At 29.5% G+C, this 17167-nt stretch overlaps 1 long non-coding RNA gene across 1 annotated transcript in view; it reads left to right on the top strand.

The window, feature by feature from the left end:
- The first annotated feature begins 1207 nt into the window (after nucleotides 1-1207).
- Nucleotides 1208-17167, top strand: part of LOC139425380 (uncharacterized) — a 36464-nt gene continuing 20504 nt past the window's right edge. Inside the window, exon 1 of the long non-coding RNA XR_011636619.1 lies at nucleotides 1208-1854. This is a non-coding gene — a long non-coding RNA (uncharacterized lncRNA). The remainder of the gene's footprint in view (nucleotides 1855-17167) is intronic.

The following is a 17167-nucleotide window of genomic DNA, read 5'->3' as shown; positions in this document are numbered from 1 at the left end:
AACTCAATCCATAAGACCAGGAAACTTCTGGATCAATATCCCTCTAGGGCCGGGATAGCATGGTTGGTACGGCACTGAGTCCATGTCCAAGAGATCGTAACTTCGATCCCTGCCCGTCGAAGACTCCCCGTGTAGTAAAAGGTGACTGGTGCACGTTGAATGAATCGGGTCTCAAAGTCCTCCATGCCCACCTAACACATAAACGTTGTTTGAATTCGATAAATCACTTTTGAGGAAAAGTACCAGAACTAATTTGATTGTCAGGTGAAATTTAGAGATATTTTTAATATTCGCCTCATCAATCTAATAGATTTTGACATTTTTAATCTTACTTCCATTCAAAGTTAATTGTCTGCTTCTTATAGCTTTTTTTTATAGCTTATGTATTAATTTGTGACCCCCTATGTGTATGCAGGTTGTTTTTGAAATCATAAACTTTAATCACTTATTTTTAGAATCCTTAAATTATTTTTGTTTAAAAATAAAATTGAAAAGAAGTACACACATTATAAGGTACGCTGACAGACATTCAGGTGTGAAAAAAAAAATTAATAGAAACCTGCTGAAACATAAATGAGGAGGGCGAGATTAAAAACATCAAAAGACTTGATTAGCTTATACATTTAAGAGTGATAAAGTAAGTATTAGAAGAACTTTCGATATTCATTTAGCAAACAAACTGGTTTTTACCGTTTTAAATTTTGCCTTACTCAAAATGTAACACCAAGTAACCACTAACTTAGGGTAAAAAGTAAAGTAACATTTATTAATTAACATTACCTAATGTAAAATTTTAATAATGTTTTCCTCAATATTAATTTGTATCTCTTAATGTGTATATTTGTTTTTTTAACTTGGATTTTAAAACTATACTATAAGGGGAGTTATTACAGAATGCGCTGTAAATAAATACATATATTGAAGAGTTTTCTTACAATTTTAAGGGGGAAAAATCTTTTTAATTTTACATTAAAACAAACTCTACTAGGAAATGTCTAATTTTTTTTTATGCACACTAATTACACTCAGACCTTTAACATCTGAAATAAAATTAGACTTTCCTGCCACAATACTCATTAAAAAAGAATTGGTGAATGCTTACTAAATATATCATCATAATTAATTTTCGTCATAAAGATAAAAGTCGAATTTTTTTTTCCAATAAGGAAAGATCATGCATTACTTAAAACAGAGAAGAAAAAAATTAAATAAAAACCTTGACGTAAATTAAAGCAGACGATTATTAATTTTTGTTGTCATTTCTGTAGAATTAAAATCTTTACGTCACTTCAGCTGGGTTAATCTTCTTTAGGTGTTATTCAGTTTTTCGACTTTTCCCCATTTGAAAGGTGAAATAATTTTTCTGAGAATGATTGATGTGTAGTATTTATGAAGATAATATTTAAGATTCCTCTTTAAGAGGGTTTTACGTCAGTGACGTAAAAATGAAGCAGTCAGCTTTAGAAATGTAATGAAGGTTTATTTTTCGTTTGAATGAAGTATATAATTTCGAATGTGTGTTTGTTTTATTTCTTTCCCATTAAAAATCCTTTTTTTCGTTTTATTCTTCTTAAATCCCTACACCTTTAAATCTTTTTTCTCCCTCCCCTCCTCTTTAAATCTTATCCCTCTTGAAATATATTGCTGTTTCACATTAGTGTTTATTTCGGAATAATATATTGAAATTTTCAGGTTCAATTTGATTTGGATCTAAAATTTAGTGTTTTTAGAGTCGGAAGCGGCTATACTGCGTCAAACACAAACAGCATATCATTCTCATGGTAACGAAACTATGCTGAGTCTTAAACTCCGTCTGACGCAGATATAAAATAGGGAAGAACCAAATAAAATGAGGTAATATCACCACTTTGTAATCTTGGAGTTCAAGTTTATCGAATGAAGATCAACCCCATAGAATACTTGTGGTTTATAATGATTATTTCTTTTTAGCTTAGTTTGCTAATCATTGTGTTTTATTATAGTAAATAATAATATAGAATCACTACAAAGTTTATGAATAGGTAAGTTTTTGCCTTATGTAAAAATAAATAAAAACTCTACTAAATTATTGTTTTGAGGAAATACGTTTCTTCTTTCATCCGCCTAAAATTGTTAAATCGTTATTTGCTTGTATCAATAATTTTAATCCCCGTAACCCATAATCGCCCTGTAAATTTCTTCCCTTCAGGAGTTCCCTTGTCTTCTGGATTGGGTTCAAAATTACAAGTCTACGGAGTTGAACATTAGTAGTCGTAAACCCAAAATTGGGTCGGCTGTTCAACAACGGTTATAAATTTATAAAATAAACTATCGGCTGGCGCTGACGTCATAGGTCACATGTGTGAGTGTTCGTGATCTTCTTCTTGAAGTGCAAATACCCTCTTAAAGCGTATCTCTAAAAATTTGAAAAATGAAACTCAGCAAGAACTAATAAATAATATATTAAGACTTGGGAACAGGTATTTTAGGCAATGCACATATATTTGTAAAATAGGTTTTCATTTCCATAGCTCCTATAACTGCAATACAAAGAGTATTTAATACCATATTTAATTAAGCATCACTGGCATCAATAATATCGGTGATTTTTTTACAGCCTTCGAAAGAAGTACCGACTTTAGTTAGTAAAATTTAATTATTAAAATATTAGTGCCGTTGGTAATTATTTTCGGGAATTATAATTAATAAATTTTGCTGAAAGATATAATTAAAACAAAAGAGCTTTGTATTAAAATGCTACATTAATGGAGAAAAGGTTCTTCGTATATAAGAACTGTAAAATATTGCCATATTGCTATTGACGCCAAATATATTTTATTTTGGTAATAGGTACAGATTGAAATAAAAAAATAAGTTCAGTGATAAAATGCTAAATTAAGGAAGAAGAAGTACTTGGGGAACCATAAAAAATTACTGTATTTATTTTCTGCAACAAATGGTGCTTAATTAATTTTGTTTACATATATTACTGGTATTAAGTTAATTGGTGTTTTTGATCAGGACTAAAAAGTGGTGATAAAGTGGTACAATGGAAAAAAGATTTTCTACGACTCACCGAAATCTTTTGTTTCGGAGAGATTGCATTATGCTAAATAATATTGATACTACTGGTAATATCTTAACTGGTGTTTTCGATTGGTACTAAAAAGCGGTGCCAAAGACAATTACTATAGGTACCGATTTTCTACGACTCACCGAAATCTTTTGTTTCGGAGAGATTGCATTATGCTAAATAATATTGATATTACTGGCAATATCTTAATTGGTGTTTTCGATTGGTACTAAAAAGCGATGGCAAAGATACCGTATATACTATAGGTACCGATTTTTAAGATACTATAGGTAACGATTTTCTACGACTCACCGAAATCTTTTGTTTCGGAGAGATTGCATTATGCTAAATAATATTGATACTACTGTTAATATCTTAATTGCTGTTTTCGATTAGTACTAAAAAGCAGTGCCGAAGATAATTACTATAGGTACCGATTTTCTACGACTCACCAAAATCTTTTGTTTCGGAGAGATTACATTATGCTAAATAATATTGATACTACTGGTAATATCTTAATTGGTGTTTTCGATTGGTACTAAAAAGCGGTGCCAAAGATAATTACTATAGGTACATTGGAAATATATTTTCTACGACCCACCGAAACGCTACTGAACTTTGGCTCTGAGAGATTGCATTATTGCAAATAATATTGAATAAATGTAATCTTTATTTTGATGGTATGAACTTCACATAATGTAAAGTCCCCGGGAAGAGCAAAAATTAATTCTAAATAATAAATAGGAATTGTTTTAGCTTTAATTGTGTCAGCATACGTCTTTTAGTTTTATGTATGATATCATTGCCGTAATCAATACTGATTTATTGATTATTATTTTTTCCACACCGTTTGAAGAACGGGTATTCAGCCAGAAAACAAATAAAAAAACAAAAAATGAGAAAATAGAAGAAAAAAAAGCGCTCAATTTAAAAAAAGTGCTCGATTTAATGAAATTTCCTGATGAAGCCCATTCTAAACGCTAGAACTTGATTTCAATTTGGTAGAACCACAATAAATTTAAAGAAATATATCTCAAAAAAAAAAANAAAAAAAAAAAAAAAAAAAAAAAAAAAAACAATTTTTTTTCTAGCGTAATAATATTTTATTTAACTTTCATAGATGTTGCCATCATGTAAGAAATGCTGCAACAACAAAGCCTGGCATTTACTTACAAATCATGAAATATTTGAGTTAATAGGCCCTTTATGTAGGCATTGTATACAATGACAAATGCTCGTTAGATAGAGATAATATGATAAAATGGTTTGGCGGGTGTAAATCTCGAAGAAAGAAACAGCACATTGTTCTTTCCTCGCGTTTTTTTTCTTGAAAAAAAGAAATATTACTGAGTTGACCACCAAAGAAAAATAACCATTTTTCTATTCAATAATCATTTTTTATGAAAGATAAATTTCACTATAATTGTCTATTATAGTCTATAAATCTATTATTTATAATCTGTTATAGCAATTATTATTTGGATATTTTAATTATATCCGTTTAGGAAAAACATCAGTATTGGTAATATCGAGCAAAGGTTCTTAAATTGTAAAGCAAAAAATATATGTGTAAGAAATACCAGGCAAATGCATACTGTGCTACGTTGCTGTCTTGCTGAAATATCCATGTTTCCTAATATTTAAAAACTAAATTATTATTTTATTTTTAATCCTTTTCTTTGTAAAATAAAAATCATTCATATAATTTGCACTATTTTTATACCACAACCTTGAATTGAGTGCAGAATAAAATCTATTATAACAGATTCTCTCTGCATCTGCCTAACACATTAGCATAGAAATCGAAAACCGTTAAGATAATGTTTTGATTTCATTAAAACTCGATAATATTTCACACACTTTCTTTTCGCCGATTTGAATGCGTAAGGCTAATAAAAAGAGCACTGACATTAAATTTAATCAATTAATAGCAGATACATGGCTTCCTTAACTTTCCTTGGCGAAAAATATTATTTTTTTAGTATTTATCAAATTTGATTCGTTGCTATCTTTGTTATTCTGGACAATAGAATAATTGTTGCAAACTATAAATTACTTTCAACTAACAAATCTCAATTAAAAGCATGGAATATTCATGTATTAAAATTTGCGGTTTGTCATTTTGTATTTGCGATTTGTCATTCGCATATTTCGGTACACAATGTTAATGTATGGAATATTTAATCATTTCATACTTAGCCAACCGGTTCTCGTCTTTGGATATACTACTGTACTATATACCAACTATACCGGTAAATACCCAATTAAATGCATGAAATATTCATGTCTTAAAATTTGCAGTTTGTCATTTGGTTTTTTCAGTTTGTCATTCACATATCTCTGTAAATGCAATGTATTTTATTTTATTTTATAACCATCGTTGAACAGAGGACTGAATTTCCAGTTTACAGCTACCAATGTTCAACCCCGTAACCTTGGAATTTTGAACCCAATCCAGAAAACAATTGAACTCCTGGATAAAATATTGGGAGAAATTTACCTTCGTGGAGGACTTTTTGATGGAACTAACCCGCATATATGGCACATGGTGAGGAAAACCTCGCACGGTTACCCTAACGCCAAGGGCACTCTAACTCATGATTCGTCTACCACTGAAAATATTTTGCGTCACCACTGTAGTCGGTGCAAGCCAGATGCGGAATTCGAATCAACCAGCCATCTCCGGGATTCAAATCCTGGTCACTTCTCTGGGAGGCGAGTGCTATATCTCCTGAGAAACCTTGGCTCATATTCAAGTTCTTGTTACAAGAAAATCCGTAGTCTAGTAATTTTGAACCCAGTCAAGAAGATAAGGGAACTCCTGGATCAAGTATTGGGAGAAGTTTGCCTCCGCGGAGGACATTTTTTGATGGAACTAACCCGAATTTGCATTACATGGAAAGGAAAATCACGAAAACCTCCCACGGTTAATCTGACGACAAAGGGACTCTAACCCATAATCCGTCGACCAATGAGAATATTTTACATTAGCACTGCGGTCGGTGCGAGTCGGGTGGGAAATATGAATCAACCAGCCATTGCCGAGATTCGAACCCGGGTCGTCACCTCATTGGGAAGCGAGCGCTCTATCCTCTGACCCACCACGGCTCTAATGTGAGAAATGTTTAATCATTTCATATTTTGACGACCGACTCTTGCCATTGGATACACTACTGTACTCCCAACTATACCAATAACTCACGCACAATAAGGATACAAAATTTTGCTGTAGCCATGAAATCAGAAATTATTAGGGCTAACTGTAACCATGACACAGGGCTACAAGACATCTTCCATGTACATCACACCAGTTACAATGCTTCTTTCAAATGTGGGGTAAGCGTCCATCCAGCATGAAGACTGCTCAGATCTTTTAACTGTCACTGCCATAATGGTCGATTAAGAAACAATAGTTTCAAATTGTCCTTATTATGTGTCTTTTTTTTCTTCAATTTTTATATTTAATGCATTCCATTTTCAACGATGCATTAAATATAAAAATTTTATGTTTATTTTATGTAAAATTTTATGTAAAATTTTATGTATTTTATGTTTTGTATGTATGTTTCTCGGAGGTACATGATTTTTCGAATTTAGTCAGTGTCATTTTCTTCGTGTGGAAATTCAACTTCTGTTGGCGTCATGAAAACTGGATCGATGAATAAAATTTATCGCCAATAGAAATGATTCCTACTGATATAATTTTGTGTAAAAATAAATTTAGCAATTATGAATGATAGAACTATTTTAAATAAATATACAATGAGTGCAACATATTTATATTTTATCGTGTTTCCTTATTTGACCATTTCTTTTCAAAGTTAGTTGATCTAACTTAGGCTTTCGAAACTTTTCTGAAAATTCTCGGCTGATATTTGGATCATTGAAATGGATTGGGAAATTTACAATCTGTTTTTTAAATTATTTTTATACAAGTAGAAAAATCTTGTTAAAATGAGCGATATTTTCTAATTTTTTTAAAAAAATATTTAAAGTATTTTAAATTTCTTGCAATATTTTACAGCAATGTATGTATATAGAGATTAAAATGAAAGCTGTACTTCAAGTTCAAAGCACTCACACTGTGGCTTTTTATTCAGGAAAAAGCTTCTAAAAACACCTTCATTAATTAAAAATATGGTAATTTTGGAGTACCCCATCCTAAAAGTCGTTGGATGAAAACATAGGTTTTCAAACGTCTGCATTTAGAAAAGAAAACGTATTTTATCTAACTAGTGGGCTGCGCCCCCTGCTCGCTAACGCTCGCCAAAGCCTGAAAATTGCTACGCAATCTTATATGGTTTGCTTCGCTCGCTACTAACTTAGGTACATTGCAAATGCACAAAATTCTAAGAATTCAAAACAATCATTCAAATCCATATAAAAACTTTTTTTTTAAAAAAAAATTACATCTTTTTAGTAAATACTAAGTCATTAAAATAAATTTGAATTCAAATAAATGACATGTAATTCGTTAAACCTATTAGAAATGTGCTATAGTATAAAATCTTAAAGCGTAACAGCACGACTGAGACTCATTTTTCAATGAATAACTAATAACAATAATAAAACAAATAAATTCGTGATATAAATCAAAAATCGTCAAATAAATTCGTAATAGTATATAAATTCGTGAAAAAAAGCGCTTTCGACAAAATACTAAAATAGAGATCTATCGACAAAGACTGCCTTTCTTAATAGTATGAGATTGCCGCAGTTGAATTGTTATTTCAGTTTCCGTTTTTAAAAGGGCTATATGTTGAGCCATCTCAGCTAGATTTGGCATGTGACATTTTTAGCTGCAATCATTGGTCGATTTTCTAGCGTTGCCATTCAGGGAGTTGTAATGAGACTTTTTTTGTCGCCGTGTAAGAGAAATATATATTTAGATTGTTTGTTTGCCGCTGTAAACTGTTAAAAGATTTTGAGAGCAGCCAAATTCCGTAATACATCCTCACTTTCATTTTTTGCTCTCGACAGTTTTTAATTTTTGTGTTTAAAATTTCACGCAACATATTTTAACTGGTAATCACTGTATTTGTACAGTGCGCCATAAGAGTTTATTAGGGTGTTATAGGGTGTGCCATAAGAGTTTACCAGGGTGTGGATAAGTTATTCAGGGTGGTTTGTTTCTTTTGTTTTACTCATTGTACATCAAATTTCATTCTAAATATAAATAGCGGCGTGTAGGGGGCAGCAAAAAATTTATAAAAAAAAAATTTCTTTGTTGTTAAATTAGCGTTTAAAAAAATACTAAATATGTCTTAAGAGCAGTTTCAATAGTAATTTTCAGCTCTTAAAAAATAGAAAAATATTATTAAAACTATAAAAAAATAACTAAAACTAATATAAAAACAAGTTTTATCGATTGATATTTAATATTTTCAATTACATCAGAATAAAATAATATACTTTATCTGACTTCTCTATATATGCTATTATATCACAATCAAATTCATATTAAAAAGCCACGGAAATAGCAGAATCATTAACATTTCATTTAAATCATTAACACATTTTTGATTAAAAAATTTTAAAAATATATTTTTTTATAGAAAATATTGAAATTCTTTTTTAATTTTTATACAGACATTCTAAATTTTCTATTTCTTTCATTATTTACCATGAGACCACATATGGGTATGAGTTGATGATGTCTAAAATATGGAGTTCGTGCTTAGTCTGAAGCTGACAATAATAATTAACTGTTTTGAATAATTAATTGTTTTGAAATGCATATTTTATATCTTAAGCTCTTGAAACAAATATTTTTTTAGTTTAATTGATTGAAAATTTACCAATCATACTCTAAGTATCATTATTATTTTTCAAAGACTTGTTCCTAAGAAAAGAAAAGGAAACCTCCTTAAAAATTAGTCTTTGATAAATTAAGATATTTTAGATTTTCAGGCAATTTACAAAATATTCAATTTAAAAGATACATGTTTTGCATGTAAAACTTCAAATAAAAAAACAAGTAAAATGCACTTCTAAAATTCGTTATTGCTTCCAATGTGTGGTGTTCTTGATTCGACATTTTGATTATAAAGGAAAAATTAAGGAAATACATCACAGCCGCTCTATTTCTTAGTTTGATGTATACAAAAATATTATAGTCAATTACAATTTAATAATAAATAAAAAGTTAAAGCATAATCCAAATTTGTGTTTGTTTCAATAAACCTATAAGAGAAATGATTTCATAGCGAAATGATTTTTGGTCATTATATAAATATTTGAAAAACTTATGATTCGTAATTTGTAAAATAGCAGCTAACACTCCTATTCATAGCTTTTGACCTTTTATAATTAGAAAAATTGAGAAAAATTCAACTTATCATCTTATTTGTAAAACAAACTGCCGTTTGTTTTGCAAATACAGTACAAACTGTACAGTACAAACTGTACTGTTTACAGTACAAACTGTACTGTTTACAGTACAAACTGTACAGTACAAACTGTACTGTTTACAGTACAATCTGTAGTTGCGAAACGTCATGACGTTTCGCTGATTTTATTTTAGAAATACAATATTTGTGAATAGAAAAACGAAGAAAGAACAGAATGATTTTCTTTTAAGTTACTTGAAACATTTAGCATAATACTTCTAGTTCTGTTAAATTTTTGTTAGCAATTTTTCAGTTCGCTTAACTTTGAAAAGAATTAGAAAAAAATTGAATCTAAATTAATCTAACATGAAGTTGTTCGTCCGATTTTCTTTCTTTTTTTAAAAATGTTTTTAACTATGTTACGAAATTCATTTATTTATTATATATATTATTACACATTTCTTCAACTACATAAGCAAAATTTATCTTTAAATGTAAACTGTAGTCAATGTTTAACGAAACGGGCCATTCATGCTGTTTGTTTACCCTTTCTTGTCAATTTTTTCAGCAACAGATAGCGCCACTAAGCAACTTCCACATTGATGAAAGCGAAAGTATAAAGAGAAAAAAGAAAGGTTGAAATCATTCTCACACAGAAAATAATCGAATGGTAGAAATCCCTATCAAGAAAGCATCAAATTTCCCTTTGCGAAAAATTTAGTGGCGCTATCTGTTGCATTTTTTAAAAGATGACTTTCAATCTTTTAATACTCTTTTAATTAAATTTCTATTAAAAAATTCTTCTTCTTTAACTTTCTTTTAAAACTCTATTAAATTTCTTATTTTATTATTATTTATTATTTCATTAAGTTTTATTTATTTTTTGCTTTTGAGCTGAAAAAAATATTTTTGAAATTTTTCTCACTTGTTTGGGTAAAAAATAGTTAGGAATTTAAAAAGGGAATTTCTGACGACAAATATTTTATAAATTTATAAACTAATTCCATTGTTCTAATAAAACATATTTTCCAATTTTTTAACAAAAAAAAAAACCCTTTACAAAAAATACTAATTAAAGCATGAAAATACAAAAAATAGATGTGTCTTTTGCTTTTAGTTACTAACTAATCACTTATTAGCCTTCCAACCCCAAAAAGCTTGAAGGGTCAAAATGTCAACGGAAAATAAAGATGGAGACTTTAAATTTTTAATGGTTTTGTTAAAATTAGTTTAAGAAAATATTTCGCACTCTTTGAGACTTTATAAAATTTCTTCTAATATGCATAATTAATAACAACACTAATCTAACAGATGTTATTCATTGATTATAGGAACTAAAATGTATTTTCGAAAAGTTATTAATCTAATTATTAATCTCTCTAGCTTTGAATTATACTGACGAAATAAATAAAAATTGCTTCAATAAACTAAAATGAAAGTAAAAACAATGAAATTAGGAAAAAATTCTAAAACGAATTTAGAAAAGCGTTTTAAAGTTTCAACGCATAATTTTAATAATTGTAACGAATATTTTTGGTGTATCTTGACTTTAAAAATACTTTTCAATCTTTATTTTTATTTGGGATGGATTAAAATAACCCACGTTTTATTCAAACTCGTGAGTGATCACTTTTCTGAAATTGTTCTTTTAGTGATATTTTTATATTTTTCCTTTTGTTCCATAGATAGCAGCACTATATATTGCCACCGAAATAGTGAAAAAATTTGAGAAATGTAGAGAACTACATTGAGACTCTTGGCGCCATCTACTCTGAAGTTTATAAACTGATATGCATAAAAATGATGACTTCGAATTTCATAAATAATTTTCGATTTTTGTCTTAATATTGCCGTATTTATTTCAACATTATTTCTTCAAGATTAGTTTATATAATTTCGCATCATTCTTAGAGTTAGGATAAGAGTTAAGAGATAAGAAGTTTTTTTAGATTTATTTAAACATTCTCTTGTTTAATCTTCAAAAATGTTTAATAAAAACGTTCTTTCATGCATGTGATCTAAAAGATAATTAATAAAACTTGATAAATTGAATTAATATTAATACTAATGCATGCATTTTCAATTTTTTTAAAATTTCATTATGATATTGGTAGATTTATATTATCAAAAAAAAGTTACATTTTAATAAACATGAATAATTTAACTTTAACATATTACTAATAATTAGTAAAAATTAGTTTTCGGCTAAATGCAGCATTTTTTAATTGTAGAAGTAGAATATCAATATTCTTTAACATATATCAGTTAAAGAGTGTTTTATGAACAAAAAGAAATTATAGGTTATTGTTGTAACATATTAAAATTATTTTTTAAATATTTTTTTTTATCTAATATTTTTGCAGACTCCATGTAATTTTAATTCCATGTTTAATTCACTTTTGCAGTAGATGAAAAATAAGGTAACCCCATCAGTATACAAAATAAATAATAATAATAACCATAAAGTTTAATAAAAATTATAGAATAATTATTTAATATAATCATAGAATAATTATTTAAATTGAATTATCGAAAAAACCCCATAAAATTTAACGAAATTGTCATTTGGCTTAAAACAAACTTTTGTAACACTGTTTCGATATGTTTATTTTCATTTTAATGATTAATATCATATCTTTGCGTTTTGCAGCAGTAAAAATATAATAACACTATGAGTATACAAGTAACTAAAGATTACTAAATTTTGATTAGGAAACATTCAATGATGCAAACATCAGATAATGAATTATAAAATCGAAAATAATAAAGCAATTTTTTAAATTTTATTTATTTCTTGTATCGATGATTAGTGTCATATTTTGATTAATTTTTCTTCAAGTATACCATCAAAACGACAAAATCAAATAATACTGAAATTTGAAGAAAAATTCTAAAATCAAAATTTAATAACTTAAATATTAAAAATTTTAATTTGCAAACTATTGTAAAACTAGTAGGTAATGTTTCAGGTCTCTATTATTAAGATGCTCTTACTTACTTTTATATATTAACTTCTTCCTGTGATGGAAGATTGTGTTTGAAAAATTCATAAGTAATAGGATAAAATTGTTTTAAGGACAATTAACTTCGCAATCGTAAATGTATACTAAGACTTTTAATTCGACTGAAAATTTATAAATGGAAAATATGAAACATATCATTTCTCTTATGAAAAGGGAGCATAATTCATTATGTTGCAAACATTTGACAGTGAGTGATAGTTAATTTCATCTTTTCATAAATGGCGTTGAGTAACCAATCCTATCTCAGCTTACGGCAACCAATGTTTAATTCCATATCTTTGAAGCCAACCCAGGAGCCATAGAAGTCAAGCGTTCGGATAAAATCGCCTACTCAGAGGACTTTTTGAATAAACTATCCAAAATTTTAAACCTCTTGTTAAGTACTGCTAACCAATATACCAGAAGATCCATATCGTTCTACCACTAATACACTGCTTTGGGATTTAAGTATCTAGTTTAAAAAATGAATATGAGTCATATGAGAATATGAGCCATGTTTAAACTGGAAAATGTAGAACTTGGGCAAACTTATATATTATAGTGATAAACAAGTGATTATAGTGATAACAGTGATACAAGCTTTCGATGTCTGGCGTGGGGTTCATCTTTTCTAATGTAATTTGTTATGCTGACTTTAGATCTGAATACTGTGTTGCTCTATCAAGTCAGGTTTTGATGATATTGTTGAATAATTAATTTTCATGGAACACCATTTATCAATTTTTTTTATCACCATCGTTTTATTAATTTTACATGCAATGCAATACAATATTATAGTCGTTTCTGAACTATACAATATTATTTATAACTATACAATGTTATAGTCGTTTTTGAAAATGGTCAACTCTGTCTCGAGGATTCAATTAATTATGATTCCTACTAAAGTCGTGAAAGTACATATAAGTTTCCAAGTTGTTTTTACAGTCGCTAAACTAATTTCACGTGATTATATCATATGTTCAATACCAGTAGCACCTACTGAACTTACAATTGATGAAGAAACGGTAGAAGAAATTTTCCAGCAGTGTAAAAGATCCTAAATAAATATCTGAAGAAGTTGTCCAATTAATGAATACGGCTGAATGACATCCTTAAACACAAATTATGCATTCATGGCAACGCCTATGCAGACAAACATGTTGTTCCAGAACTATGTCCCAATAAATTTGACCTGTCACGGTGCTGATATGAACACGAAGATCAGTTCTGGAGTATAATTTGACCCCAAAGGAGCAATCCTGCACCAGCATTTAAATCAAGTGGTCTTTGTAGTAACGAATGATTGGCGTTCTCCATATGAAATATGAAGTGATTCAGACTGCAAGCGAAACCTGGACTAGTCATAAAACATCACACAAGCCCACTTTGACATTGTATGTTCTCTACGCCAGGCTAATCACTGACGACTATGAGTTGCCGAGAGCGGAACACATCTGACAGACCTGGTAGCATATATACCAATGTTTCTCAATGTACTCTGTTTCACCTTGAAACTGTGGTACCCATTACCGCTGCAGATAACTGACGAGACAGGTCGGAAGCAGTGTTCCCCGGTTTTCGTATGGCGCTGTAACTCGGGACGATCTGTACTGTAACCTCTACTGAGATTTCCATCCTCTTGGAGTCGTTACCAAAGCCAAGAGCTGACACTTATAAGTTCCTCGTGTACTTCTATCTGACAACGCCCACATTCTAGGCTGCCGAAAATTCTACCACGTAGGAAAACGTCCACATGCATACAATGTGTCGTAACTATTCGGTTATGGCACTGAGCGGCTTACAGAACGATTACGAACAATTACCACCATTCCTTGTACACATCTGTCTCTTACACTCTCGTCATTGTGATGTTCTATCGGCGTCATCTGATGGCTTCATGTAATTTGCACATGTTACTGTGAATGACCGAAATCGGTGGTTGTTGTCTTCCACCGGTGAATGTTGACAGTCACATAGTCGCTGCAAATGTCCAAAATATATACTAGGTCTAGTTAAGTGCCATTGTCCGGTATATATTTGCCCGGTATATTCCACACTGATAATTTCTTAAGGTTCAGTGCCACTTCCCGTATACATTCGCCCGGTATACCCTACATTGATGTTTTTTAAAGATTGAGTGCCACTGCCCGGTATACATTGTTTTTTTTTTAAGGTTCAGTGCCACTGCCCGGTATACATTTGCCCGATGCTCCGAACACTGATGTTTCTCCTAATCTATCCTCAGCAAATATTAAAATAACGAATAAATATAATAATATCAACGAATATCAAATATCAAATCGGATATAACAAATATTTCGGATATTCATCGAAGCGACTATGTGATTGTTGACATTCACTTGTGAAAGTCGACAATCTCTTAATTTTGGTCCTTTACGGTAACACACATAATTTTTGAAGATGTGTGTGATAATTCGACAAGTGAAATCTCATTTTCGGATTAATTTCCGTATGATTCTGAATTATCCTTAATTTATTAACATGACTGTAGTTTCTGATGTGATAAGCTGGCATTACTTTTAGTTTTAAGCGTTTAATATTGAATAATAATCAAAATCATCTATGTAAAAATAATAGAGAATCTAGGAAGGGATGATAAATAAATATTACTAGCAAATGTTGTTAAATAGGGGATAAATAAGCAATTTACAGATTGGTGCTTTTGAAATTTATATTAAATATTTGCTGATGACAGCTAAATACATTTTAATCATCTTTGTATTTTAATAATCACATTATGTAACTTTTTTGTTCAATGATAATAAACAAAATGTTAGGACGATAATTTTTAATTATGATACATAGGGATATTATAATATTAGAAGAAACACGTTTAATATAAAAAGTTTAAGCCAGTAAAAAAGAAGAACATCATTAAGCGCCTTACGAAACATAAAAACTTGTAAATAATAAAAACTTCGTTAAAATTTCATTAACTTACTTAAGTAATTAAGACGATAAAAGTATTTGAGTTAACGAGGCAGGAATTGGCAGGAATAGCGCAGAATTAGCTTACAAAAAATAATCATGCAACTAAAAACGCTTTAGGCTTTGATTTATCTTGCTGGTTTAATTAGTCAAGTATCACTTTTGTTAAAAATCACGGTTTTTTATAACCTTGCAATTAAAATGTTTATTTTTTTCAATTTTTCGTCCAAAAAATGAAACATAAGAAATTTAATAAACCAAAGACTGTATGGATGCATTTTTAAACTTTTCAAATTTGTGTGGTTACGTTATAAATTATAAAGTAATTTAATACCGTGTAATTATAGAATTTCTAAAGAAATTTAGTTTTAACAGGTCATTGTTTCCTACAATAAAGGGTTTTGTTTTTTTTACGTTCCACATGTGGACAAAGTGGGTACTTGAGTCATGAATACTGCAACGAAGCTACAGCTAGTGAAACAATCGGAACGAAAATGGTCATTCTTGTCAAGAACAAAAGCAGAAGGCTGCACTTTTCTAATATTAAGTTAATTTTATAATTTTTTCAAGTGTCTGATTTCTTAAGTTGAAGGAATAGAGGGCAAATATTTTTTACATTATTTTAAATGTAGTGAAAAAATATTTTATTAGTAATTTAAAATATAAAATAAGAAAATATTTGTCCCATATTTTACAGAATTTTCATAATCATTTCATTCATAAGGATTTTGGAGCATACCCATTTCTCTATCTGACCTTTAATTTACTGTTAAATTATTTATAAGTAGTGGTGGAAAGAGTTCTTTCAATTCTAATTCGTTGAGATAACAATACATTATCTTAACCACCTCGGAAAAATATTTTTATGAAATTACAGAAAACCTATTGTAGAATTCTTATCAAAACCAATTCGCCAATTACCATAATACCAGTAGTACGTGATACTATGTCCGTCAGTGATACTTATGAATTAAGTGTCATCTGTGAAAGGCGATTTTTTACTGTTTTCTTAAGCGAATTTTACATTTATCTTTCCTCCATGTGCTTGACTTTTAAGTACATAGCTTATTTTATTTTATTTCAATTAATACACATTATCAATATTAATTGAGTATTAGTGTCTATAATAATATACAGATTTTTTACGGTTACCCAAAGCGCGAATAACTATCTTTTCTACTGATTTTGGCTTTTTAGTTCAGAAGTTACTTTTTTAATTTCAATTAATGCATATTACCAGCATTAATTAAACATCATTGTCGTCAATGATAGTATGACGACTTCTTTTACGGTTCTTCTAGATAGATAAATATTTTTACTCCATTACTTTTTCTTTCAAGTACATAGCTCATTTCTTCTACTTCAATATGCATATATTACCTTAATTAATTAAACATCATTGGCGTAATTGAACCTTATTGGTGTCGAGTTTTTATTCTTCTAAACGAATTAGTACCATTTTCCCATTATTTTTCGTTTTTGAATACATAAATATTTTTCTTCTATTTCATTACCACGCTTGCTACCACGTAATGTTCATTGAATTTATCTGACATACCGAATATAAAATAATTAAATATTTAAATACGTGCAATAAACTATTTTTTGTTAAAATAGAGCTATAAGCTAACAATTATCACTGATGTTATCTTTAAAATATGTTAAAAATTGAATTGTTAAATTTAAACCAATGACTAACGCTTAACCAATCAGAAAATTCCATTTCGGTTTTTGCTCTTCCCGCTGGAACGGTTTCTCGTAGAATGTTCTTATCTAGACAGTGACCTTCCTCGTGCTTTGAACTATCTGTATGCCAAGTTTCATATATATATATA

Source organism: Parasteatoda tepidariorum, chromosome 4 (genome assembly GCF_043381705.1).
Source record: "Parasteatoda tepidariorum isolate YZ-2023 chromosome 4, CAS_Ptep_4.0, whole genome shotgun sequence".
Classification (NCBI taxonomy): domain Eukaryota; kingdom Metazoa; phylum Arthropoda; class Arachnida; order Araneae; family Theridiidae; genus Parasteatoda; species Parasteatoda tepidariorum.
This window is presented reverse-complemented; position numbering and strand designations above follow the sequence as displayed.